We start from the raw sequence: 26,388 nt of genomic DNA, 5'->3' as shown, positions 1-26,388 counted from the left end.
TGTTTGTTTAGGTCTTCTTTAGTATGTCTTTAATAAGTTTTATGTATTCTCTATAAAAGTCTTACACATATTTTGTTAGATTTATTTCTAGCCCCTTGATAGTCTTTAATATTATTACAAATGGTGTCTTTACTTATCATATTTTATACTTTTTTATCTAAATTTATACCAATCATCAGGTGACATTTTTAATACAAAGCCTGCCTCATCACCCCTATCAGTAGGGGAAGGTTTTTAATTTTCAGTGGTGGGTGGACGTGAGGGATTTGAGAAAAAGGTTTTTTTCAGAAGGTGGATTTCACCTTTTATGATTTGGGCTCTAATCATGGCTATGCTACTCCTGACACTACCTCTTCAGGCAACATGGCCTTGGGATAAGCCCTTGCCTTCTCTGGGCTTAATATTACTTATGGTAGGTTGTCTCAAAATCACTGCCATCAGTTCCTTCCCTCCCTGTGCACACATTCCCCCCATGTGAGAGACGGAATCTACTCTTCTAAGCCCTTCAACTGAGGCTGGTCTAGGATTGCTTTGACAAATAGAAATGGTGAAACTGATGCTGTATGATTTCTAAGGACAGCTCACAAGAACTCTTGCAGCCTCTCTCTGGGTCTCTTAGAATACTCACTCTGGAGGGAGCCAACAACTATGTTTTAAGAGGAGATTGCCGTGCTATGAGGAAGCTCATGTAAGCCATACGGAGAAGCGAGACAAAAAAGACAGATACCAAACCAATCCCAAGATCCTCCAACTATTCCAGTTCAGGCACAAACATATGAGTGAAGAAGTATTCAGAAGATTCAAGCCTCAGATGACATCTGAATTCAACAGTGTGAGACCTCAAACTGGAACTACTTAGCTGAACAGTCAACATAAAAAACCAAGGAAGATAGTAAATTATTGTTTTAAGCCACCAATATTTCAACAGCTTCTGTACCAGTACATATCAGAAACAATAAGCAATAGATAATGGAAAATAATGATGCAGAAACTCATGCTTTTCAGGCTGTGTTAGGTTATTAATGTTGTTAGGTGCTGTCAAGTCAGTTCCAACTCATAGCAACCCCAAGTACAACACAACGAAACACAGTCCAGTCCTGCGTCATCCTCAACAATCATTGCTATGTTTCAGCTCATCATTGTAGTCACTGTGTCAACCCTTCTTGTTGAAGGCCTCCCTCTTTTTCACTGGCCCTCTACTTTACCAAGCAGGACGTCCTTCTCCAGGGACTGGTCCCTCCTGTTAACATGCCCAAAGTACATGAGATGAAGTCTCACCCTCATCACTTCTAAGAGGCATTCTGGCTGTACTTCTTTCAAGACAGATTTGTTTGTTCTTCTGGCAGTCCATGGTATATTCAATATTCTTTGCCAATGCCATAATTCAAAGGCATCAACTCTTCTTCAGTCTTCCTTATTCATTGTCCAGCTTTTGCAAGCATGTGAGACAATAGACAATTCACAGGGAAACACCTGTTGGTGAATAAAGGTTGATTTGCCAGGCTTTCTTAGAGTTCAAGTTGAAGCTGAAGGAAATTAGAAAAATGACAAGTCAATGAGAGTCAAAATATGACACTGAGTATATTCCCCCTGAATTTAGAGACCATCTCAAGAATAGATTTGATGTATTGAATGCTAACAACTGAAGGTTAGACGAGTTGTGGAATAACATCAAGGACATCATACATGAAGAAAGCAAGAGGTCATTAAAAATATGGGAAAGATGAATAAACTGAATGCTTCAAAGACCAGTGTAGCAGGCATGGGGGCTTGGGGACCATGGTTTCAGGGGACACCTAGGTCAGATGGGATGATAAAATCTATTAAGAAAACATTCTGCATCCCACTTTGGAGAGTGGCATCTGGGATCTTAAACACTAGCGAGTGGCCACCTAAGTTGCATCAATTGGTCTCAATCCACCTGGAAAACAAAGGAGAATGAAGAACACCAAAGACACAAGGTAATTAAGAGCCCAAGAGACAGAAGGGCCACATAAACCAGAGACTACATCAGAAGAGCCATATGGTCCCTGGCTACAACCAATGACTGCCCTGACAGGGAACACAACAGAAAACCCTTGAGGAAGCAGGAGAGCAGTGGGCTGCAGACCCCAAATTCTCATAAAAAGACCATACTTAATGGTCTGACTGAGACTAGAAAGACACCGGAGCTCATGGTCCCCAGACCTTCTGTTAGCCCAAGACAGGAACCATTCCCAAAGCTAATTCTTCAGATAGGGATTGGACTGGACCATGGGATAGACAATGACACTGGTGAAAAAAGAGTTTCTCGGATCAAGTAGACCCATGACACTATGTTGGGATCTCCTGTTGGAAGGGAAGATGAGAGGATAGAGGGTAAGAAGCTAGCCGAATGGATGCGAAAAGAGAGAATGGAGGAAAGGAGTATGCTGGCTCATTAGGGGCAGAGCAATTAGGAGTATACAGCAAGGCGTTTATAAATTTTTGTATGAGAGTCCGACTTGATTTGTAAACTTTCACTTAAAGCACAATAAAAATGTAAAAAAAAAAAAAAGGAGGCACAAGTAAAATAATATATACATATATACATACAGGAAAGAAAGAAAAGACTAAAATGAATGTCAGAAGAGACCCTGAAAGTTGCTCTTGAATGTCAAATAGCTAAAGCAGATGGAAGAAATGATGAAGTAAAAGAAGTGAAGATTTCAAATGGCAGCTCCAGAAGACAAAGTAAAGTACTACAGTGACATGTGCAAAGAACTGGAGTTAGAAAACGAAAAGGGAAGAACATGTTCAGCGTTTCTCAAGCTGAAAGAACTGAAGAAAAAATTGAAGACTTGAGTTGCAACAGTGAAGAACTCTATGGGCAAAACACTGAACAATGCAAGAAGCAGCAAAAGAAGACGGAAGAAATACACAGAGTCACTATACCAAAAAGAATCAGTCTACACCCCCCGATACCCTTTAAGCTCAGTAATGAAGTCACTCCCGAGGTTAATCCTTCAGCCAAAGATTAGACATGTCCATAAAGCAAAACAAGGCTAAAGGGGCACAACAACCAAGGGGCAAGGTCCAGAATGTAAGAGGAGACAGTAAATTGGTAATAGGGAACCTAAGGTCGAGAAGGGAGAGTGTTGACATGTCTTGGGGTTATTAATGTCATAAAACAATATGGGTACTAACTGTTTAATGAGAAATTAGTTCTGTAAACCTTCATCTAAAGTACAATAAAATAAATAAATAAAGAATCGGCCTACATCCAATAATTTCAAGAGGTATATATGATCAAGAATCAATGGTGCTGAAGGAAGAGACCCAAACTGCACTGAAGACACTGGAGAAAAACAAGGCTCCAACAACTGACGGAATATCCATTGAAATGTCTCAACAAACAGATGCAGTGCTCGAAGTGCTCACTCATCCATGCCAAGAAATTTGGAAGATAGCTACCTAGCCAACTGACTGAAGACATCCATATTTATGCCTATCCCCAAGAAAGGTGATCCAACCAAAAGCAGAAATTATCAAACAATATCATCAATATTATACACAAATAAAATTTTGCAAAAGATCATTCAAAAGTGGTTGCAGCAATACATCGACAGGGAAATGCCAGAAATTCCAGCCAGATTCAGAAGACGACATAGAACCAGAGTTATCACTGCTGATACCAGATGGATCCTAGCTGAAAGCAGAGAACACCAGAAATATGTTTACTTGTGTTTTATTGACTATGCAAAGGCATTCAACTGTGTGGCTCATAACAAATTATGGATAACATTGTAAAGATTGGGAATTCCAGAACACTTAATTATGCTCATGAAGAACCTGTACATAGATCAAGAAGCAATCATTCAAACAGAACAAGGGAATACTTAGTGGTTTAAAGTCAAGAGAGGTGCATGTCAGGGTTGTATCCTTTCACTATATTTAGTGAATTTGTATGCTGAGCAAATAACCTGAGAAACTGGGTTATGTGAACAGGAACATGGCATCAGGATTGGAATAAGACTCATTAACAACCTGTGTTATGCAGATAACACAATCTTGTTTGCTGAAAGTGAAGAGGACTTGAAGTGCTTAGTGATGAAGATCAAAGGCCACAGCCTTCAGTATGGATTACACCTCAACATAAAGAAAACAAAAATCCTCACAACTGGACCGATAAGCAACATCATGGTAAAGGGGGAAAAGATGGAAGTTGTCAAGAATTTCATTTTACTTGGATCCAGGATCAACACCCATGGAAAAAGCAGTCAAGAAATCAAACCATGCATTGCATTGGGCAAATGTGCTGAAAAAGACCTCTTTAAAGTGTTAAAAGAAAAAGAAAAGATGTCACTTCAAGGACTAAGATGTGCTTGACCTAAGCCATGGTATTTTCGATTGCCTCATATGCATGGGAAAGCTGGGCAATGAATAAGGAAGACCAAAGAAGAATTGACACCTTCGAATTAAGATGTTAAAGAAGAATATTGAATATACCATGGACTACAAAGAGAAAAAACAAATCCTTCTTGAAAGAAGTACAGCCAGAATGTTCCTTAGAAGTGAGGATGACGAGACTTCATCTCACATTCTTTGCACATATTATCAGGAGGGACCAGTCCCTGGAGAAGGACATCACGCTTGGCAAAGTAGAGGGTCAAGGAAAAAGGGGAAGACCCTCAACAAGATGGACTGACACAGTGGCTGTAACAATGGGCTCAAGCATAACAACAATCACAAGGACAGCACAGGACAGGACTTGTTTTGTTGTGTTGTACACAGGGTTGCTATGAGTTGGAACCGACTCCACAGCACCTAACAATAACAACAAAAGGCCTCCCTAATCACCCCTCCTCAACTGGGAAGACTCCTTTCTTAGGTCTTATAAATACAGTCCTACAAAGAATTTAAAAAAAAAAAAATAGAAGAGGAGGAAAAGAAGGAAGGGAGGTCCAGTGCTATAAATCTGATAAACCCTAGACCAGTAGTTCCCTAAGTTTCCTTCTATCACTAACTTCCTATGATAAGAACATTAGATATCACCCAAATAAAAATCAATTAAAATAATGCCAAGTGAGGAATGAGAGTGAGATTCCAGTACGTTTGACCTAAAGGGGAAAAACACAAGTCATATAATCTAACAAGGTCTGGAATTGTCCAATAATGGGATGAGTTACGTCACCATCCATGAACTCCACCTCAGCCTCTGCCTATCTTCCTACCGAATGTTAGTTTGGTCTAGATCAGATTTCTTATATTTCATTGAATATTTACCTTTAAAATCCTGCTGGTACCATTATTAATTTAATATGTGCCTTTACGTTAGCTTACTTTTTCACCTAAATTAATTTGGTCTCATCCTAGCAATAAAATCTTCACCATGATGGATTTGATGTGTATGTATAATTATTAGAATGAAATTCAATCATAGACTAAAATCATTATACTACATGACCCTTTCAACTCCTAAATTGGCCTAATCTCAAATAATCTCCAAAATATATTTGAGCCCTATATATTAGCTTATTCAAAACTGCATTCATTAGAGATCTGAGTCAGTTTTCCTCATTTATTTTAAGGTCTTCATCCTGCCCTTCATTCCTAAAACTTTCTGTTGTTCTCTGTATTGAAAAATTTCCATAACTGAAATACTCAGATCTCTTTACAATAAAGATAATAACAATAAAGAAATAAAGGGCCTCCAGATTGGTAACAAGTAAAAGTATCTCTATTTGCAGATGGCAGGATCTTATACAAAGAAAACCCTAAAGAATCCTCAAGAAAACTACTGAAACTAATGGAAGAGTTCACCAGAGTATCAGGATACAAGATAAACACACAAAAATCCACTGGAGTCATCTACACCAACAAAAAGAACACCGAAGAGGAAATCACCAAATCAATACCATTTACAGTACCCCCAAGAAGATAAAATACTTAGGAATAAATCTAACGAGAGATGTAAAAGACCTATACAAAGAAAACTATAAGACATTACTGTAAAAAAACAAAAGAGATTATATAAGTGGAAAACATACCTAGCTCATCGTGGGAAGACTTAGCATTGTAAAAATGTCTATTCAACCAAAAAAAGATCTATAGATACAATGCAATTTCAATCCAAATTCCAGTGGCATTTTTTAATGAGATGGAGAAACAAATCACCAACTTCATATGGAAGGGAAAGAGACCCCGGATAAGTAAAGTATTACTGAAAAAGAAGAACAAGGTGGGTGGCCTCATTCTACCTGATTTTAGAACCCATTATATTGCAACAGTAGTCAAAACAGCCTGGTACTGGTACAATAACAGATACACAGACCAGTAGAACAGAATTGAGAATCCAGACATAAATCCATCCACATATGAGCAGCTGATATTTGACAAAGGCCCAAAGTCAGTTAAATGGGAGAAAAGACAGACTCTTTAACAAAAGGTGCTGGCATAACTGGGTATCCATCTGCAAAAAAAATGAAACAAGACCCATACCTCACACCATGCACAAAAACTAACTCAAAATGGATCAAAGACCTAAATATAAAATCTAAAATGATAAAGATCATGGAAGAAAAAATAGAGACAATGCTAGGAGCCCTAACACATGGCATAAACAGTATACAAAACATTACTAACAATGCACAAACACCTGAAGAGAAACTAGATGACTAGGAGCTCCTAAAAATCAAATACCTTTATTGCAGCTCTGTTTACAATAGCAAAAAGCTGGAAGCAATCAAGGTGTCCATCAATGGATCAATGGATAAATAAACTGTGGTATAGTCACACAATGGAATACTACGCATCAATAAAGAACAGTGACGAATCTGTGAAACATTTCATAACATGGAGGAATCTGGAAGGCATTATGCTGAGTGAAATCAGTCAGAGGCAAAAGGACAAATATTGTATAAGACCAGTATTATAAGATCTTGAGAAATAGTATATACTGAGAAGAACACATACTTTTGTGGTTACGAGTGGGGGAGGGAGGGAGGGTGGGAGAGGGTGTTTTACTGATTAGTTATAGATAAGAACTGCTTTAGGTGAAGGGAAGGACAATACTCAATACATGGAAGGTCAGCTCAACTGGACTGGACCAAAAGCAAAGAAGTTTCCGGGATAAACTGAATGCTTCAAAGGTCAGCAGAGCAAGGGTGGGGGTTTGGGGACCATGGTTTAAGGGGACTTCTAAGTCAATTGGCAAAATAATTCTATTATGAAAACATTCTACATCCCACTTTGAAATGTGGCGTCTGGGGTCTTAAATGCTAACAAGCTGTCATCTAAGATGCATCAATTGGTCTCAACCCACCTGGATCAAAGGAGAATGAAGAACACCAAGGTCACACGATAACTAAGAGCCCAAGAGACAGAAAGGGCCACATGAACCAGAGACCTACATCATCCTGAGACCAGAAGAACTAGTTGGTGCCCGGCCACAATCGATGACTGCCCTGACAGGGAGCACAACAGAGAACCCCTGAGGGAGCAGGAGATCAGTGGGATGCAGACCCCAAATTCTCATAAAAAGACAAGACTTAATGGTCTGACTGAGACTAGAAGAATCCCAGCGGTCATGGTCCCCAAACCTTCTGTTGGCCCAGGACAGGAACCATTCCCGAAGACAACTCATCAGACATGAAAGGGACTGGACAGTGGGTAGGAGAGAGATGCTGATGAAGAGTGAGCTATTTGTATCAGGTGGACACTTGAGACTGTGTTGGCATCTCCTGTCTGGAGGGGGGATGGGAGGATAGAGAGAGTTGGAAGCTGGCAAAATTGTCACGAAAGGAGAGACTGCAAGGGCTGACTCATTAGGGGGAGAGCAAGTGGGAGTAAGGAGTAAGATGTATATAAACTTATATGTGACAGTTTGACTTGATTTGTAAATGTTCACTTGAAGCTCAAGAAAAGTTAATAAAAAAATCAAATACCTATGCTCATTCAAAGACTTCACCAAAAGAGTAAAAAGACTACCTACACACTGGGAAAAAGTTTTTAGCTATGACATTTCCAATCAGCATCTGTTCTCTAAAATCTACATGACACTGCAAAAACTCAACTACAAAAAGACAAATAACCCAATTAAAAAATGGGCAAAGGATATGAACAGACACTTCACTAAAGAAGACATTCAGGTAGCTAACAGATACATGAGGAAATGCTCACAATCATTAGCCATTAGAGAAATGCAAATCAAAACTACAGTGAGATTTCATCTCACTCCAACAAGGCTGGCATTTATCAAAAAAAACACAAAATAATAAATGTTGGAGAAGTTGTGGAGAGATTGGAACACTTATACACTGCTGGTGGGAATGTCAAATGGTACAACCACTTTGGAAATCGATTTGGCGCTTCCTCAAAAAGCTAGAAGTAGAACTACCATATGATCCAGGAATCCCACTCCTTAGAATATATCCTACAGAAATAAGAGCCTTTACATGAACAGATATATGCACATCCATGTTCACTGCAGCACTGTTTACAATCGCAAAAAGGTGGAAGCAACCAAGATGCCCATCAACGGATGAATGGATAAATAAATTATGATACATGCACACGATGGAATACTATGCATTGATAAAGAACAATGATGAATCCATAAAACTTTTCATAACATGGAGGAATCTGGATGGCACTATGCTGAGTGAAATTAGTCAGTTGCAAGAGGACAAATATTGTATGATGCCACTATTATAAGAACTCAAGAAACAGTTTAAACATAGAAGAAAATATTCTTTGATGCTTACAAGAGTGGGGAGGGAGGGAGGGAGAGGGGTATTCACTAATTAGATAGTAGACAAGGGCTATTTTAGGTGAAGGGAAAAACAACACAATACAGGAGAGGTCAGCACAACTGGGCTAAACCAAAAGCAAAGATGTGTCCTGAATAAACTGAACGCTTCCAAGGCTAGCGTGGCGGGGGGGGGGGGAGGGATGGGAGGAGTTTGGGGACCATGGTTTCAGGGGACATCTAGGTCAATTGGCATAATAAAATCTATTAAGATAACATTCTGCATCCCACTTTGGAGAGTGGCATCTGGGGTCTTAAATGCTAGCAAGCGGCCACCTAAGTTGCATCAATTGATCTCAACCCACCTGGAAAAAAGGAGAATGAAGAACACCAAAGACACAAGGTAATTAAGAGCCCAAGAGACAGAAGGGCCACATAAACCAGAGACTACATCAGCCTGAAACCAGAAGAACTAGATGGTGCCTGGCTACAACCAATGACTGCTCTGATAGGGAACACAACAGAGAACCCCTGAGGGAGCAGGAGAACAGTGGGATGCAGACTTCAAATTCTCATAAAAAGACCAGACTTAACGGTCTGAGACTAGAAGGACCTTGAAGGTCATGGTCCCCAGACCTTCTGTTAGCCCAAGACAGGAATCATTCCCAAAGCCAACTCTTCAGACAGGGATTGGACTGGACTATGGGACAGAAAATGATACTGGTGAGGAGTCAGCTTCTGGAATCAAGTAGACACATGGGACTATGTGGACAGCTCCTGTCTGGAGGTCAGATGAGAGGTCAGAGGGGGTCAGAAGCTGGCTGAATGGTCAGGAAAATAGAGAGTGGAGAAAAGGATAATGCTGTCTTTTTCGGGGGAGACCAACTAGGAGGATATAGCAAGGTGTATATACATTTTTGTGTGAGAGACTGACTTGATTTGTAAACTTTCACTTAAAGCACAATAAAAATAAAATAATAAAAAGATTTATTGAATATTAACTATGTACTAGGCCCCATACAAATTGCTTTATATGTAAACTAGATACTAATTTTTTTTTTTAAGCCAATATAAAGAAACACTTCATCCTAGCTTCCTGGGTTTCTTTAGTTCAGATGCCTGCTTCCTTTTAGATCTTGGTCACGTAATTATAAAAAATGATGTTTCATTACTTAATGCTATAAATGAGATGCCTGTGAAGTTCCCTATTTTGAAAAATGTCAACCACATCTTGCCAAAATCTAGCCTTGTGGCAGCCTTATTATAAGAAAAAGTTCTCAGCTTAGCATTTCCAGAATAAAATTAACTATGAGAGTTAAACTCTTTCTAAGTCTCTGGGCGCTCATGCCCTTCCCCTGAGAGTTAGTTATAAACGATTTTGCACTTTCTGTGCTGAGTAATGTAAGTAAGAACTCACAGCACGGAGAGGGGGTGAAACACTGAAATATGATTTAATCTTCCCACTCCAAGTTCTAGGAGCCTTTTCAGTGCTTCCTGGGCTGGCTGCTCCTGTTCCAAGAATCACTGAGATGCCCATCATTCTTAGCTTTGACACACACACGAGCTTATCTTTGTTATTTTTGCGTGCCTGTACCACTGAAAGACTGTTTACAATTTCCTATGTAAGCACCCTCCAAACCAGTCCCTTTCTACCTCTCTCTCTGTGTTAAGCATTGTTTTCCCATATCTCAGCTAAAAAGACATTCACTTTGGATTCATTAATTTAACATTTACTAGCTCCCACTGTGTGAGAGGAAACCCTGGTGGCATAGTGATTAAGTGCTATGGCTGCTAACCAAAGAGTCGGCAGTTCGAATCCGCCAGGCGCTCCTTGGAAACTCTATGGGGCAGTTCTACTCTGTCCTATAGGGTCGCTATGAGTTGGAATCGACTCAACAGCACTGGGTTTGGGTTACTGTGTGAGAGGAAACCCTGGTGGCATAGTGGTTAAGTGCTATGGCTGCTAACCAAAGAGTCGGCAGTTCGAATCCGCCAGGTGCTCCTTGGAAACTCTATGGGGCAGTTCTACTCTGTCCTATAGGGTCGCTGTGAGTTGGAATTGACTCGATGGCAGTGGGTTTGGTCGGTTGATTGCTGTGGGAGAAGCTGGACAATATGAAGAAGAATGGGGCATCAGGATTGGAGGAAGGCTTATTAACAACCTGTGTTATACTAACGGTACAACCTTGCCTGCTGAAAGTGAAGAGAACTTGAAGCACTTACTGATGATCAAGGACCACAGCCTTCAGTATGGATTACACCTCAACATAAAGAACACAAGAATCCTCACAATCGACCAACAAGCAACATAATGATAAACAGAGAAAGGACTGAAGTTGTCAAGGATTTCATTTTACTTGGATCCACAATCAACACTCTTGGAAGCAGCAGTCAAGAAATCAAAAGATGCATTGCATTGGGCAAATCTGCTGCAAAAGACCTCTTTGAAGTGTTGAAAAGCAAAGATGTCACCCTGAAGACTAAGGTATGCCTGACCTAAGCCGTGGTGTTTTCAATTGCCTCCTATGCATGTGAAAGCTGGACAATGAATAAAAAAGACTGAAGAAGAATTGCCGTCTTTGAATTACGGTGTTAGTAAAAAATACTGAATATATCATGGACTGCCAAAAGACTGAACAAATCTGTCTTGGTAGAAGTACAGCCAAAATGCTCCTTAGAAGGATGGCAAGACTATGTCTCATATACTTTGGACATGTTGTCAAGAGGCACCAGTCCTAGGAGACGGACATCATGTTTGGTAAAGTAGAGGGTCAGGGAAAAAGAGGAAGACCGTCAATGAGATGGACTAACACAGCGGCTGCAACAATGGGCTTAAGCATAATGATTGTGAGGATGGCGCAGGACTGGGCACTGTTTCGTTCTGTTGTACACGGGGTCGCTATGAGTCGGAGTCAACACAACGGCACCAAACAACAACACTGTGTTACAGACACTTTATGAGGTTGTGTGGGGGATATGTCTTTAAATAAAATAATTTCATTAAGCCAAAATGTATAGACCCAAAGAGTTTAAAAATAAAAGACAAAAAGTTGGCCAATTCCTCCCTACCTTCAGTCACTGGACTGGTAGTATCATAAAGGCAGAAATCATGTATTTTACATATTGTATCCCCAGTACCTACAAGGTAACTGGCCTGTGGTAGCAGTTAATAGAATATAATTTAAATGAACAGAAATATGCTGCCAAAATTCAGCAGAAAGAGAAGTTATTTTGACTGGGAATATCAGAGAAGGTTTCTTGAAAGAAGTGGCAATTTAAGTAACCCTGAAGAATAGATAGACACTAAAAATTTTGAAAGGCTTTTTGCTTATAAATGTAATTTAGAGGCGACACTAAGTTTATGTTAATGGCAGTGGAACAATTTGTAAAAGAAGAGTCAAGAGTGGTTGCATAACTTTAAAAATGTAATCAACGTCACTGAATTACACATGTAGAAATTGATGAGAAAGTGGAAAGTGTAATTTCAGATTATTTTGAAGTAATTGAATACATACAAGTGTTACTTAATGAATAAATTATTCCTGACTATGAATCGAATCGATGGCACTGGGTTTGGTTTTGGTTTTTGGTTACATAACAAGTATCTGTCAGTTTGTAGTAATATGGTGGCTTGCGTGTTGTTGTGATGCTGGAAGCTATTTCACTGGTATTTCAAAAACCAGCAGCATCACCCATGGTGGACAGGTTTCAGATGAGCTTCCAGACTAAGACAGACAAGGAAGAAGAACCTGGTAGTCTACTTCTGAAAAAACTAGTCAGTGAAAACCTTATGAACAGTAGTGGAATGTTGTTTGATATAGTGCTAGAAGATGATCCCCTCAGATTGAAAATCACTCAAAATATGACTGAGGAAGAGCTTCCTCCTCAAAGTAGAGTTGATCTTAATGACATGGATGGAGTCAAGTTTTCGGGACCTTCAACTGCTTTTGTGGCACACCTCAAAATGAGAAGAAACAACTGCAAACATCCATTAATAATAGGAATATGGAATGCATGAAGTATGAATCTAGGAAAAGTGGGAATCATCAAAAATTAAATGGACACATATCCTAGGCATTAGTGAGCTGAAATGGACTGGTATTGGCTATTCTGAATCAGACAATCATATGATCTACTATGCCAGAAATGACAAATTGAAGAGGAATGGCATTGCATTCATCATCAAAAAGAACATTTCAAGATCTATCCTAAAGCACAAACTGTAACTGGTAGAATAATTTCCATATGCCTACAAGGAAGACCAGTTAATACGACTATTATTCAAGTTTATGCACCAACCACTAAGGCCAAAAATGAAGAAATCAAAGATTTTTACCAACTTCTGCCATCTGAAATTAATCAAATATGCAATCGAGATGCATTGATAATTACTGGTGATTGAAATGTGAAAGTTGGAAACAATGAAGGGTTGGTAGTTCGAAGATAAGGCCTTAGTGATAGAAATGACTCCGGAGATCGCATAATAGAATTTTGCAAGACCAATGACTTATTCATAGCAAATACTTTTTTCAACAAGATAAACGGAGACTACATACATGGACCTTATCAGATGGAACACACGGGAATCAAATGAACTATATCTGTGGAAATGATGGAGAAGCTCAATATCATGTCAGAGCAAGCCTAGGGGTAGACTATGGAACAGAACATCAACTACTCATATGCAAGTTCAAGATGAAGCTGAAGAAAATCAGAACGAATCCATGAGATCCAAAATATGGCCTTGAGCATATCCCATCTGAAACTAGAGAACATCTCAAAAATACATATGACTTATTGAACACTTATGACCGAAGGCCAGACAGGTTATGGGATGACGCAAAAGACATCATATAAGAAGAAAGCAAGAGGTCATTAAAAAAGACAGGAAAGAAAGAAAAGACCAAAACAGATGTCTGAAGAGACTCTAAAGCTTGCTCTTGAACATAGAGTAGCTAAAGTGAAAGGAAAAAATGTTGAAGTAAAAGAGCTGAACAGAAGATTTCAAAGGCCAACTAGAAAAGACAAAGAAAACGGTCATAATGAAATGTACAAAGACCTGGAGTTAGAAAATCGAAAGGGAGGAACACACTCAGCATTTCTCAAGCTGAAAGAACTGAAGAAAAAATTCAAGCCTTGAGCTGCAGTAGTGAAAGATCCTACAGGGAAAATATTAAAAGATGCAAGAAGCATCAAAAGAAGATGGAAGGAGGGAAGCCAGCACAATTTGTCCAAGGCAAGGTCATGTAAGCTCCATAGACACATCCAAACTCCCTGAGGGACTGAAATACTGGGCTGAGGGGACCATGGTCTCAGGGAACATCTAGCTCAATTGGCATAACATTGTTTATAAAGGAAATGGTCTACATTCTACTTTGATGAGTAGTGTCTAGGGTCTTAAAAGCTTGTGAGCAGCCATCTAAGACACTCTGCCAGTCCCACCCTGTCTAGAGCAAGGGAGAATGAAGAAAAACAAAGACACAAGGGAAAGATTAGTCCAAATGACTAATGGACCACAAATACCACAACCTCCCCCAGGCTGAGTCCAGCACAACTAGGTGGTGCCTGGCTATCACCACTAACTGCTCTGACAGGGATCACAATAGAAGGTCCCAGACAGAGCTACAGAAAAATGTCAAACAAAATTCTAGCTCACAAAAAAACAGACTTACTGACCTGACAGAGACTGGTGAAACCCCAAGAGTATGGCCCCCAAGCACACATTTTGCTTAGTAATGAAGTGGCTCCTGAGGTTCACCCTTCAGCCTAATATTAGACATAAAACAAAACAAGACTAAAGTGGCACACCAGCCCAGGGGCAAGGAATAGAAGACAGGGGTGAGGACAGGAAAGCTGGTAATAGGAAACCCAAAGTTAAGAAGGGGAGAGTGTTCACATATCGTGGGGTTGGTAACCAGTGTCACAAAATAATATGTGTACTAATTGTTTAATGAGAAGCTGGTTTGTTCTGTAAACATTCACCAAAAGTACAATAACTAAAAAAAAAAAATGCCACCAGCTTGCGAAAAAAAAAAAAAACGATGGAAGGAATATACAGTCACTGTACCAAAAAGAATTGGTCAAGGTTCACCAATTTCAGGAGGTAGCATATGATCAAGCGCCGATGGTACTGAAGGAAGAAGTCCAAGCTGCACTGAAGGCATTGGCAAAAAACAAGGCTCCAGGAATTGACGAAATACCACTTGAGATGTTTCAACAAATGGATGCAGATCTAGAGGTCCTGATTCATCTATGCCAAGAAATGTGAAAAATAGCTACCTGGTTAATCGACCAGAAGAGATCCATATTTGTGCCCATTCCGAAGAAAGGTGACCCAACAGAAAGCAAAAATTATTGAAAAATATCATTAATATCACACACAAGTAAAATATTGCTGAAGATCATTCAAAAGTGTTTACAACAGTACATCCACAGGGAACTTTCAGAAGTTTAAGCTAGATTCAGAAGAAGATGTGGAACGAGGGTATCATTTCTAACGTCAGATGGATCTTGGCTGAAAGCAGAGAATACCAGAAAGATGTTTGCCTGTGTTTTATTGACTGTGCAAAGGCAGTCAACTGTATGGATCATAACAAATCACGGACAACACTGCAAAGAATAGCAATTCCCGAACACTTGATTGTGCTCATGAAGAACCTGCACATAAACCAAAAAGCGGCAGTTCAAACAGAACAAGGGGATACTGCATGGTTTAAAGTCAGGAAAGGTGTGTGTCAGGGTTGTATCCTCTCACCATACTTATTCAATCTGTATGCTGAACAAATAATCCGAGAAGCTGGACTATATGAAGAGGAACATGGCATCAGGATTGGAGGAAGACTCATTAACAACTTGATATACAGATGACACAATCTTGCTTGCTGAAAGTGAAGAGGACTTTAAACACTTACTGATGAAGATCAAAGACTACAGCCTTCAGTATGGATTACATCTCAGCATAAAGAAAATAAAAATCCTCACAACTGGACCAATAAGCAACATCGTGATAAATGGAGAAAATATTGTCAAGGATTTCATTTTACTTGGATCCACAATCAACAACCCGGGAAGCAGCAGTCAAGAAATCAAATGACATATTGCATTGGGCAAATCTACTGCAAAATACTTCTTTGAAGTGTTAAAAAGCAAAGATTTCATCTTAAGGGCTAGGGCGTGCCTGACCCATGCCATGGTATTTTCAATTGCCTCATATGCATGTGAAAGCTGGACAATGAATAAGGAAGACCAAAGAAGAATTGATGCATTTGAATTATGTTGTTGGAGAATACTGAATATACCACGAACTGCCAGAACAATGAACAAATCTGTCTTGGAAGAAGTACAGCCAGAATGCTCCTTAGAAGCAAGAATGGTGAGGCTTTTTCTCACATACTTTGGACATGTTATCAAGGGAGATCAGTCCCTGGTTGAAGGACATTGTGCTTGGTAAAGTGGACAGTCGGCAAAAAAGAGGAAGACCTTCAATGAGATGGATTGGCACAGGGGCTGCAGCAATGTGTTCAAGCATAACAATGATTCTGAGGGTGGTGCAGGACTGGGCAGTGTTTTGTTTCATTGTACATAGGGTCAATATGAGTCAGAACCAACTCGACGGCACCTAGCAACAAACAACAGCAAACAAGTCCATGTGAATATGGCAGAAAAAAGGACTCAAAAGACTCTCTCTGTAAAAAACAATAAAAATGTAAAAGGCACCAGTAGGAACCAGGCAAGGAAAGGAGAACTTCCTTATGCACTAAACTTTATAAGGTAATAGGATGAGAAAAAATAGAAATTTCTAACCCCTCGTCTTATGGCTCCAAACCCATTCCAGCCCTAAAGGACTTAATAGTAAGCTAATAACATCCTAAGATTCTCATGAATATTCCCAAATTTGTAGAGTAGTAACTTGTGGAAGGGTTATTATCATTTCTCCTCTTCTGATTTGAACAATATGGAGTGACTTGATGTAAATGACTGACGGGAAGTGAGGGTAGAAACTGAGCTGACTTTGTCAGAAGATTCAAAGTTCCATGAGGAAATGGTGAGCAATTCCAATTCTAAGAATACATTCTGCCACCTCAACCCCATCATGAGATTAGGAAACACTATCATAAATGACTTTCACAAAACAGAGATTAGGATTATGTTTCATTTTCTGGGGATCAGTAGTAGTTACCTCATCTCATTATGTATGTCAGGCAAATATTTGGATTTTCCAGTGTTACGGCAATCATTTATTTTGTACTTTTATCTTTAAATACCCTATTTTTATTGATATGTAACATAAAATATAGTTCTAGCAGATCCACCTAAGCCAATGAGATTTAGGAGTGCTGGACCCACCACTACTTAAGTAAGACAAATAGATTACAAGGAGTCAAAGATAATCCATCCATACTACATAGAAAGCAAAAAAAAAAAAAAACTTATTAGAACTTCTCATATTAAGCATAAGCAAAACATAAACAATAAAAAAGAGGATGTGGCAAGTGTGCTAATATGCTATAGAAAAAATATCAGAAGACTGGAAGGTGGTATGCAAAAGACATTGAAGAGCCCCAGCTGGAGGAAAACGTAATCTATGAAACACATGAAAACTCTCCATCAATGCTTCATGCTACTTAAAAATATAATAAAAGATTTAATAAAATAAGAATGCAGATGCCATGTGATAAAACAACAAAATGAGGTAAAATGGCTGATTTACAGCTAAGGAGACAAATTAAGAGCTAAGATACCATTATAAAACACAATTTAGAAACAAATCAAATACACACTGCTGTAAGATGAATTGTTGACATGGAACAAAGACAATATAATCACAATGAAAGAACAAAATCAAAACAATTACAAGATAATCAATATGGAGGATACAGATGATCCAACTTATGGATAATTGCTGTCCCTGAAAAGGTGTTCAACCGTATAAAAACAGTAAAATAGAAATTACCCTCAAGTGAAGCAAGAACTAAATCTTTACACTAGAAAGGCATGCCATATTAAACCAAAAATTGATATGTAAGTATCAACACTCAGAAACTATATATGTATATGTATTTTTTCATCTATAATGCCAAAAAAAAAAAAAAATCAAGACTGTCTAAGAGTTCTCCAAAGCAGCATCCATTGTCAAAAGATAATAAAGAAATGTATACAAAGTTCTAAGACAACCAAAGTGTAAACAAAGAACATTATATCATACCAAATTGTTCTTTCAAGTATAAAGGTAAATTTTTTAAGCATGAAAGAACTCAAGAAATACAGAATCTGCAAGTCCTTCTTGAAAAAGATTAATATAAAATTAAATCCAGTCAGTGAAGACATAAATGGATAAGCAGGGCTCAGTAGGACTAATGTATAACATCCAAAGCCAGAGGACACTACAGCAAAGTCTATAAAATCCTGAGGGAACTGAACTTAATGCACATTTGTTGACTGACTGACTGATTTCATTCAGGTTAAGAGCAAATAAGGAACCTTAGACATTAACATTTGACTTGCCCATCATGGTTGTCAAGTTATCAGTGGACTTGTCCCTCATGAACACACAGCTCTGTTCTGCCATCAAAATTTTATCTCCCCCAAAATATGATCCAGGCATATAGAACTGATCCCCATGTGAGTCTTATTGTTTTCTACTCCTCCATGATATTGCTCCCCTCATCCACCTTATCTCAATGTCCAAACCCCTCCTATGTATTACCATTATAGACAAATTGGCAACAAATCTCAAGAGCTTTAAACATTTTCATACATTTTGTCTCATGAAGTTCTCTCCTAGAAATTTGTAGTACAAAAGAATTAGAGGTATAAATAAATATTCATGTTTATTACAGTATTTACAATACCAAAACTTTGAAAGTAATATAAATATCCTAAAAGAAGAGAATGATTAAACTGTGGCATATAAAAACCATATTAAAAGAATGTTTTGAAACTTTTTGTGTATACAATATGTGAAAAAACAAAGGTACAAAAAAAAACATACACATATATATGGTATGGTTCAAAATGTGTAAAAAGTACACATGTGAAGATAAATGATAATGCAAGGAAATGCATACTCTGATTTCCTCTGTGTTGTTAGTTTAGAAAATAATTTCATTATTTTTATTAAAAAAAAACACCAATAATCATGAGGAAAAACCTTAGTTGTACAGTAAGTAAAAATTTGAGGAAAAAAAAATCACCTGAAGTCTACCATTCAAAAGTATTGTCATCAACAATATATTTCTGTGTATATGACTATGCGTATATATGTATGCACACATAAAAAAAAACCTTAATAAAAATGATTCTAATACAAATCACCTTTAAAATTAAATGTAAAATACAATTATACTTGAACAGAAAAAGATTAAGCAAAATGAAGGAACTATGGGACTACAGAAAATATTTTTCTCACCTAAGAAATGTTATTTTTTAAGATCTCTCCCTTATGGGGAGAAATATGAAAGTTCATCAAGAAATTAGAGTCATCAAACCAAACCGTTGCTGTTAAGTTGATTCCAACTCCTAGCGACTCTAGGACAGAGGAAGACTGACCCACTAGATTTCCAAGGTGCGGCTGGTAGATTCAAACTGCCAACTTCTTGGTTAGCACCTCTTCATTTTTTTACTACCATGTTTTAATTTTGGAAGTTGTCATCTGAGTCTCCATGATAAAAACATCAGAATTCACCCTCTTACACTTTATTCTCCTCCTCCACATTCCAGCTTTTTGTTAGTTTTATTATTTTCAAGTTATCAGGGTATATAACATTTCTATTTATTCTATTCTTTAATCACGATTTCCACAGTTACTTTGTCTTCATTCTATACTTATGCTCTCCACAGGTCCTTTAACCATACCTTCTCTGGAGTCAATTTCTTTATTTTGATTCATTGCTTCACGGGCTAGACTTGTATTTCCAAGTTTTTTTATTCGCAAATCCTAAATCCTTTAATTCTTACATATTTGAAACAATAAGATTGTTCATGTGTTGCCTTTACACCCAAAAAACTTAACTGGGTTTAAATTTGCCTTAATTGAGTTGCACTAGTATAACCTAAGGTCTAACTCAGATTCTCATCCACATCTAAACTTTTTTACTTACTAATTTCAGAATTCACTAAATGATAACTGGATTTTGGCTTCAAGGCTTGAGGAAGATATTTATTTTAAGGTCAGAAGACAGGGAAATATTTTAGGTTCTGGGAATACAGTAGTGATGAAGACATACAAGGTGTCTTCTCTAAGAGAGTGTTGCATGGCGAACCAAGGAAGGCAAAAAAATTAAGAGTGTAGACAGGCAAGGCCTGTAATGCATAGCAATATCATAAAGCAGGAATTAGGAAACCTGGCTTATAGCATGAATTTACCGTTTGGCCATGAGAGACACTTTTATCTCCAAAGTGAACATACTAAACTACAGCCTATCTGAGATTTTTCACTATCCCAAAAATTTCCTTCCTTGACTTGTTTATGTGACTCTCTATTTTCTGCCTGTATATATAGTATACCAGTTAGTCCCTGGTTTGACTAATCTCTGTCTACAGGGAGCCTTGCTTGACCACTTCAGCTCACCGACAGCTCTCCACTGTCAGTTCTACTCATTGGGCTCTCTCGTGTCCTGTTTCTTCTCAACCAGACATAAGCTCTCAAAAGACGAGTACAGATCTTGTGTTTTATTTCCTCCACAGCACTGTGCATATTGTTCAGCACTTCAAATGAAGTACAACTTAAAGTCCCTGAGGCATATCCTGAGTAGCAGTATGGATTAGCAAGGAACATTGGTACATTAACTCTTCCCAGGAAAACATAGCTTCTATTACAGCCTTTATTAAAAAAAAAAAAAAAATTTTTTTTTTTTTTTTACCAACTGCTAAACTAAAAAAAACCAGCCTGTAATTCAGTTCCCTCCTACAAGATGAGGCACTGCTACTGCTACCAAATTTTCATTTTGCAAATACTAGAAATATGATACTCTACAAAAATTAAATTTTTAAAACTTAGAATACAAACACTTGTACACCAATGTTCACTCACTTTTCACAATAGCCAAAAGGTTGAAACAACCCAAGTGTCCATCAACAGATGATGGATAAACAAAATGTGGTATACACATACAACGAGTATCACTCAGCCTTAAAGAGAAATGAAGTCCTAGTACATGCCACAACATGGACAAACCTTTTAAACATTATGCTGGGTAAAATAAGTCAGTCACCAAAGGACAAATATTGTATGTCCCATTTATATGATATTTCTAGAATTAGCAAATGTATAGAGACCAAAGTTGATTAGTGATTACCAGGGGTAGGAGGAAGGGGAAAGGGTACTTTTTGTTAAGGGGCACTGAGTCCCTATTAAGAGTGATGGAAAAATTTGGAAATGGAAGTGTTAATGGTTACACAGCATGATGAATGTGATTGATGTCACTGAATTGTACGTGTAAAAAACATTGAAATGGCAAACATTTTGTTGTATATATTTTTACAACAATAAAAAAAAAACTTAAGGGTTCATATATGAGCCCTAGTCCCAACTCTTTGTAGACCTTAAACTCCAGTTTCTTCCTTTAAAAACTAAAGGAATAGGACTATAGATAATCTCTAAAGCACATGGCTCAAATTCAAATGCCTAGGTAGTATATGGAGCCCTGGTGGCATGGTGTAAGAGCTCGGCTGCTAACCAAAAGGTTGGCCGTTTGAATGCACCAGCTGCTTCTTGGAAACCCTGTGGGGCAGCTCTACTCTGTCCCATAGGATCGCTACGAGTCAGAATCGACTCAAGGGCAATGAGTTTGGTTTGGTTTTGGTTAGGCAGTATACACGGATGAAGTGGCCTGAGTTTTACCACAATGACAAATTAAGATATACTTTTTGCACACAAATTAAATACTTATTTCTTCATGTCTACAAATAATATATGCTCTTGCATGTTTCTTGAAAAATAAGTTCTCAGTCCATCTTTCATTTTCCCAGTTTGATAAAGAAATGTATATAGGAAATATATCATTTTCCTTTTAATTTAATGTCTTGGGCTGGGCTCTCTAGAGAAGCAAAACCAGTAAAGCATACAAATATATACAGAGGAAGATTTATGTCAAGGAAATGGCTCATGTGGTTGTAGAGGCTGGAACATGGATCAGGCAAGAGGTTTCTCCTGTTTCACATAGCTGCAGGGGCTGGCAAACTCAAGATTGGCAAGTCAGAGCAGAGCAACGACTCTTGCTCACAGGCCGTGAAGACCAATGAATCTCAAGATCCCCAGGCAAGATGACAGATAAACTGCTAGCTCAAGTCCCAAGAACTGGAGGTCAGACTAAGAGGAGCCAACTGCAGGACCTAGAGTAAGCAAAAGCCCACCAGCCTGGCCAGAAAGTCCGTTTATATTGGATGCAGACCACAACCCCAAGGAAACTCTGTTGCAACTGATTGGCTATTCACAGAAGATCCCATCGTGGAAGTGATCATGTTATATCAAATCTCATCATGGAAGTGATCATATCATTATACGACTGCCAAACTACATCATAACTGGCAAACCTCTGAGAATCACGGCCCAGCCAAGTTGACATGCAACCTTAACAATCACACTCTACTACCAAAAAATAAAAAGGACAGCAGAGGCAAAATGATAAATGCCACTGCCACTCATCCTGAATGTTGGCAAGACCAAAGGAAGTGGTAGGGACTAAGGCAGACTGGAGCATACCTGTCTAACACATCCAAAAAGGGCAGCTGCTCCTTACTTCCACTGAAATGCTTCTAGTTCTATGTGTTTTGCTTTGTTTTTGCAAGAAAAGTTAAAAACCCCATATTTTTGTATGTAATCTCTCAATTTTAAAATGTTAATAGCTTATTTCCAGTATTTTAAGATATTTTGCAGATCAAAAAAAAAGTCTATGGATAAGTGACCCACAGATTACAAGTTTGTGGGGTTTCTTTTTCCTAAAATCTCTCCATCTCCCACCTGTAGTGAATTTCTTTTCTCAGGGCAGGGGCAGAGGGTGAGTTCAAGATAGGACCGTTCTGCTGCCTGTGGTGCTGAAATCCCCGTTCTTCCATAGCACTCTGCTGTGCAAATGGGCCAGTCTGATCCTTCACTGAAGAACTGCGCTGTGTGCAAACTATCATGCTGAATGTTGTGAAGGGCTTCAAAGACAATTTATGTGCATTGCACCCTTCTCAGCAGATTGTGTCTTTGAGCTGTATTGTGAAAACAGAATGAACTGAACTCGTCACGTCTTAACAATGGCCATTACCCTAGTGGTTTATAGCAAACAAATCACATTCACATTCATGGTCTCAGAGGATGCTCATATCAAGTGAGAAAGATAGAAGCTAAGATTAGTGTTTCCACTGTACAGGTAAGTACGCAGTTCACCAATGGTAAGGGGTTTACCTAAGTTCATAGAGTTAGTAAGTAAGAGAGTTAGGACTCAAAATAATGTCTTCTGACTTAAAATTCTTTGGTTTGTTCTCTGTCTAACATATCATACTGGTTTACCCTAATCTATTCAATTGCATACCCTTACAAAATAACCAGCTAAAATAAGGGCTACAGTCCACATTCAGGTACAGAGAAAAGAAAATATGCCATATGGGGCTTCAATTCATAACCTTATTCACTTAGATCTCAAGCCCAAACCACTAAACATGTTTGCCATTCATACTTCAGTTATAAATCTAAGATCTGTGATGCCTTTTTCAACATACATGTACCATCCATAGATCTTTAATCCGGAATTACTGCAATCTCTTAAGAAATCATCTCTCTTACGAGTCTAATGCAGTGACAAGGTCCTAGGCCATTATGACCTCTCAAGATATGATTATTACTGATTGGAAAGTGTTACTGATTTCTGATTTTATCCAAGATGGAGTAACAGGGACAAGATTCATTCTTCCACTTGAAGCAACTAAAACATTGGACAAAATATGTGAAAAAATGGTTTTTAAGACAAGGAACATTAGACATCAAAAGACAATGTTCCCTAAGAAATGGGAAACAAATGAGGCAAGCCCTGTAATTGCCCTTGCTTATTGCTTTGACTTTCCAGGCTACATCATAGGCAACCCAAGCACAGTCTAGTAGACTCCTTGATTGAGGAGACTTAGCTGAGAGACTAGGGACACCGAGGTGCCTAGCATTCTTAGGGCAGAGAATCAGAGAAAAATGTAGATAGAGAATTCCATAGATCTGCAGATGGTGCCCCTCAATTATTCAGCAGAAGGCTGGTCAGCACATAAGTATGATAAAACTACCCAAGACCAGAGAAACAACCACCTGAAGGATTTGAGAGAACAATACTTGGTATTCACAGAGGGCTGGGAATAGAGCCTTTTCCCACCAGCCAGATTGAGAAACTTCATAATTTATGGGGCATTGAATAGATTACTCAGAAGTATCTTGCTTCATTTGTATGGAAAAATTAGCCTTAGAATAAAAGCTGCTTTTGTCCCTCCTAGTAAATCTTAAGAGCAAGACCTAAAAGAGTCAAACTGTTTCTAAGTAACTTAAATATCTCCCAGAACAAAGTCCAAAAATACTTATAGGAATGAAAAAATATTCAGCACCTATCAAAATACAGTTCACAGTGTCCAATACCGAATCAAAAGCATTGAGCACAGCAGCCATCCAACATACAACAATTGGTCTCTATTCACCTGGAGCAACAGAAAAAGAAGAGTCAGGAATAGAAGGAGGATATGGAATGTGTGGCTAACTGCCTCTATAATCTGCTTCTTTGCCATAAGACCAAAAGAACTTGATGGTGCCTGGCTACCATTACTTAACAATTTGATCAAGGATTCTATAGGAGAATCCTGGTCAAAAGGGGGGAAATGTAGGACAGAATTTCAAATTCTCATAGACTCCAGGCATTCTGGAGCCATGGGTGCTAGATGAACCCCTGAAACTATTGCCCTGAGATAATCTTTAAACATTAAACCAAAAATATCCCCTGGAGTCTTGTTAAAACCAAATAATAGTTTAGTTTAACCAGTAAAAAAAAAAACAGTCTGCCTTGAATATTATGCTCTTTTAAGAACTGTCTATATGGGATTAAAGTGACAACAGCAACTCAAAAGATTAGATAGGAACCTTAGGGGGCAGTGAGTTTATGTTAATGAGGGAGGAACCACTTAGAAAGGGAGGGTGAGAGTGGTTGTGCAACTCAAAGAATGTAAACAATGTCACTGAATTGCACATGTAGAAATGGTCGAATTGGTGTGTGTTTTGTTATGTATATTCTCAACAAAAACAAAAAATAAATAAATAAATTTTTAAATCACCAGGCTTGCAAAGAAGCAGAAAAACATGAATTGGTGGCATTTTGGTGTGTATATTTTCAATAACAACAAAAAATAAATATTTTAAAAAATCACCAGACATGCAAAGAAGCAGAAAAACATAATCCAAAATAAGGAAAAAAATTAACCAATCAAAATGACCCAGAAGTGACACAGATATTAGAAGATTAAGACACTGAAACACTGTATTCCATGTGTTCATAAAGCTAGAAGAAAGATTAAACATATTAATTAGTGACTTGGAAGATTTTTTTTTTCATGTTAGGTAATTTTATTTCTGGTTTTATTATACTGAGATCAGAGAATATTGCCTGCTATGTTTCTACTTTGTTTCATTTATCTCTTGTTCTTGCTTAATGCTTTTCGCCCTGAATTTTTACTTTGTCTGGTATTAAATCATAAATCCTGCTTGACTTTGTTTTATAATTACCTGATACATCTTTATTTATTATTTTTATTACTGTACTTTAGATGAAGATTTACAGAACAAATTAGCTCCTCATTAAACAGTTAGTACACATATTTTTCTATGACAAGGGTTACAAATCCCACATGTCCACATTCTTCCTTCTCAACCCTGGGTTCCCTATTACCAGCTTTCCTGTCCCCTCCTGCCTTCTAGTCCTTGCCCCAGGGCTGGTGTGCCCCTTTAGTCTCATTTTGTCTTATAGGCCTGTCTAATCTAAAGACCAAAATAAAACTTCTAAAAATGAAAAAAAATACATTGAATTTGAGATGTATCTGAGATGAAAACACATTGAATGTGGTTAGTGGCAGATTAGGCACTGCAGAAGAAAATCTTAAGTGAATTTGAAGATACATTAAAAGAAACTGTCCAAAATGAAACACAGAAAGAAAAAAATTCAAAAACAAAACCAAACTTCAGGTGACTTAATATCTATGTACTAGAGTCCCTTAAAGAGGGGTGGGAACTGAAAAAAAAATTTTAATGGCCAGAATTTATCCATATTTGATGACAACTGTAAATCTACAGACCCAAGATATGTAACAAAACCTAAGCTCAAGAAACATTAAGAAAACTACACTGAGGCACACTATAAACCAATTTCTCAAAACGTGATAAAGAGAAAAATCGTGAAAGCAACCTAAGAACAAAGAAACACTACCTTCTTGAGGTAAGAATTACAGCAGATTACTCATCAGAAACAATGCAAGCAATGCAACGATGGATCAATCTGTTTAAAGTAATGAAAAACAAAACCTGTCAATCTAGAATTCCATACCCAGGAAAAAAAAAACTTTAAAAAATTAAGGTGATATAAAGTCTTTTCCAGATGTACAAAACCTGAAAGAATTTATCACCATCAGACCTGCACTATAAAACATGTTAAAGAAGTCCCTCAGATGGAAGGAAAATA

The sequence above is a fragment of the Loxodonta africana genome, chromosome 2, assembly GCF_030014295.1.
Source record: "Loxodonta africana isolate mLoxAfr1 chromosome 2, mLoxAfr1.hap2, whole genome shotgun sequence".
Lineage (NCBI taxonomy): Eukaryota > Metazoa > Chordata > Mammalia > Proboscidea > Elephantidae > Loxodonta > Loxodonta africana.
This window is presented reverse-complemented; position numbering follows the sequence as displayed.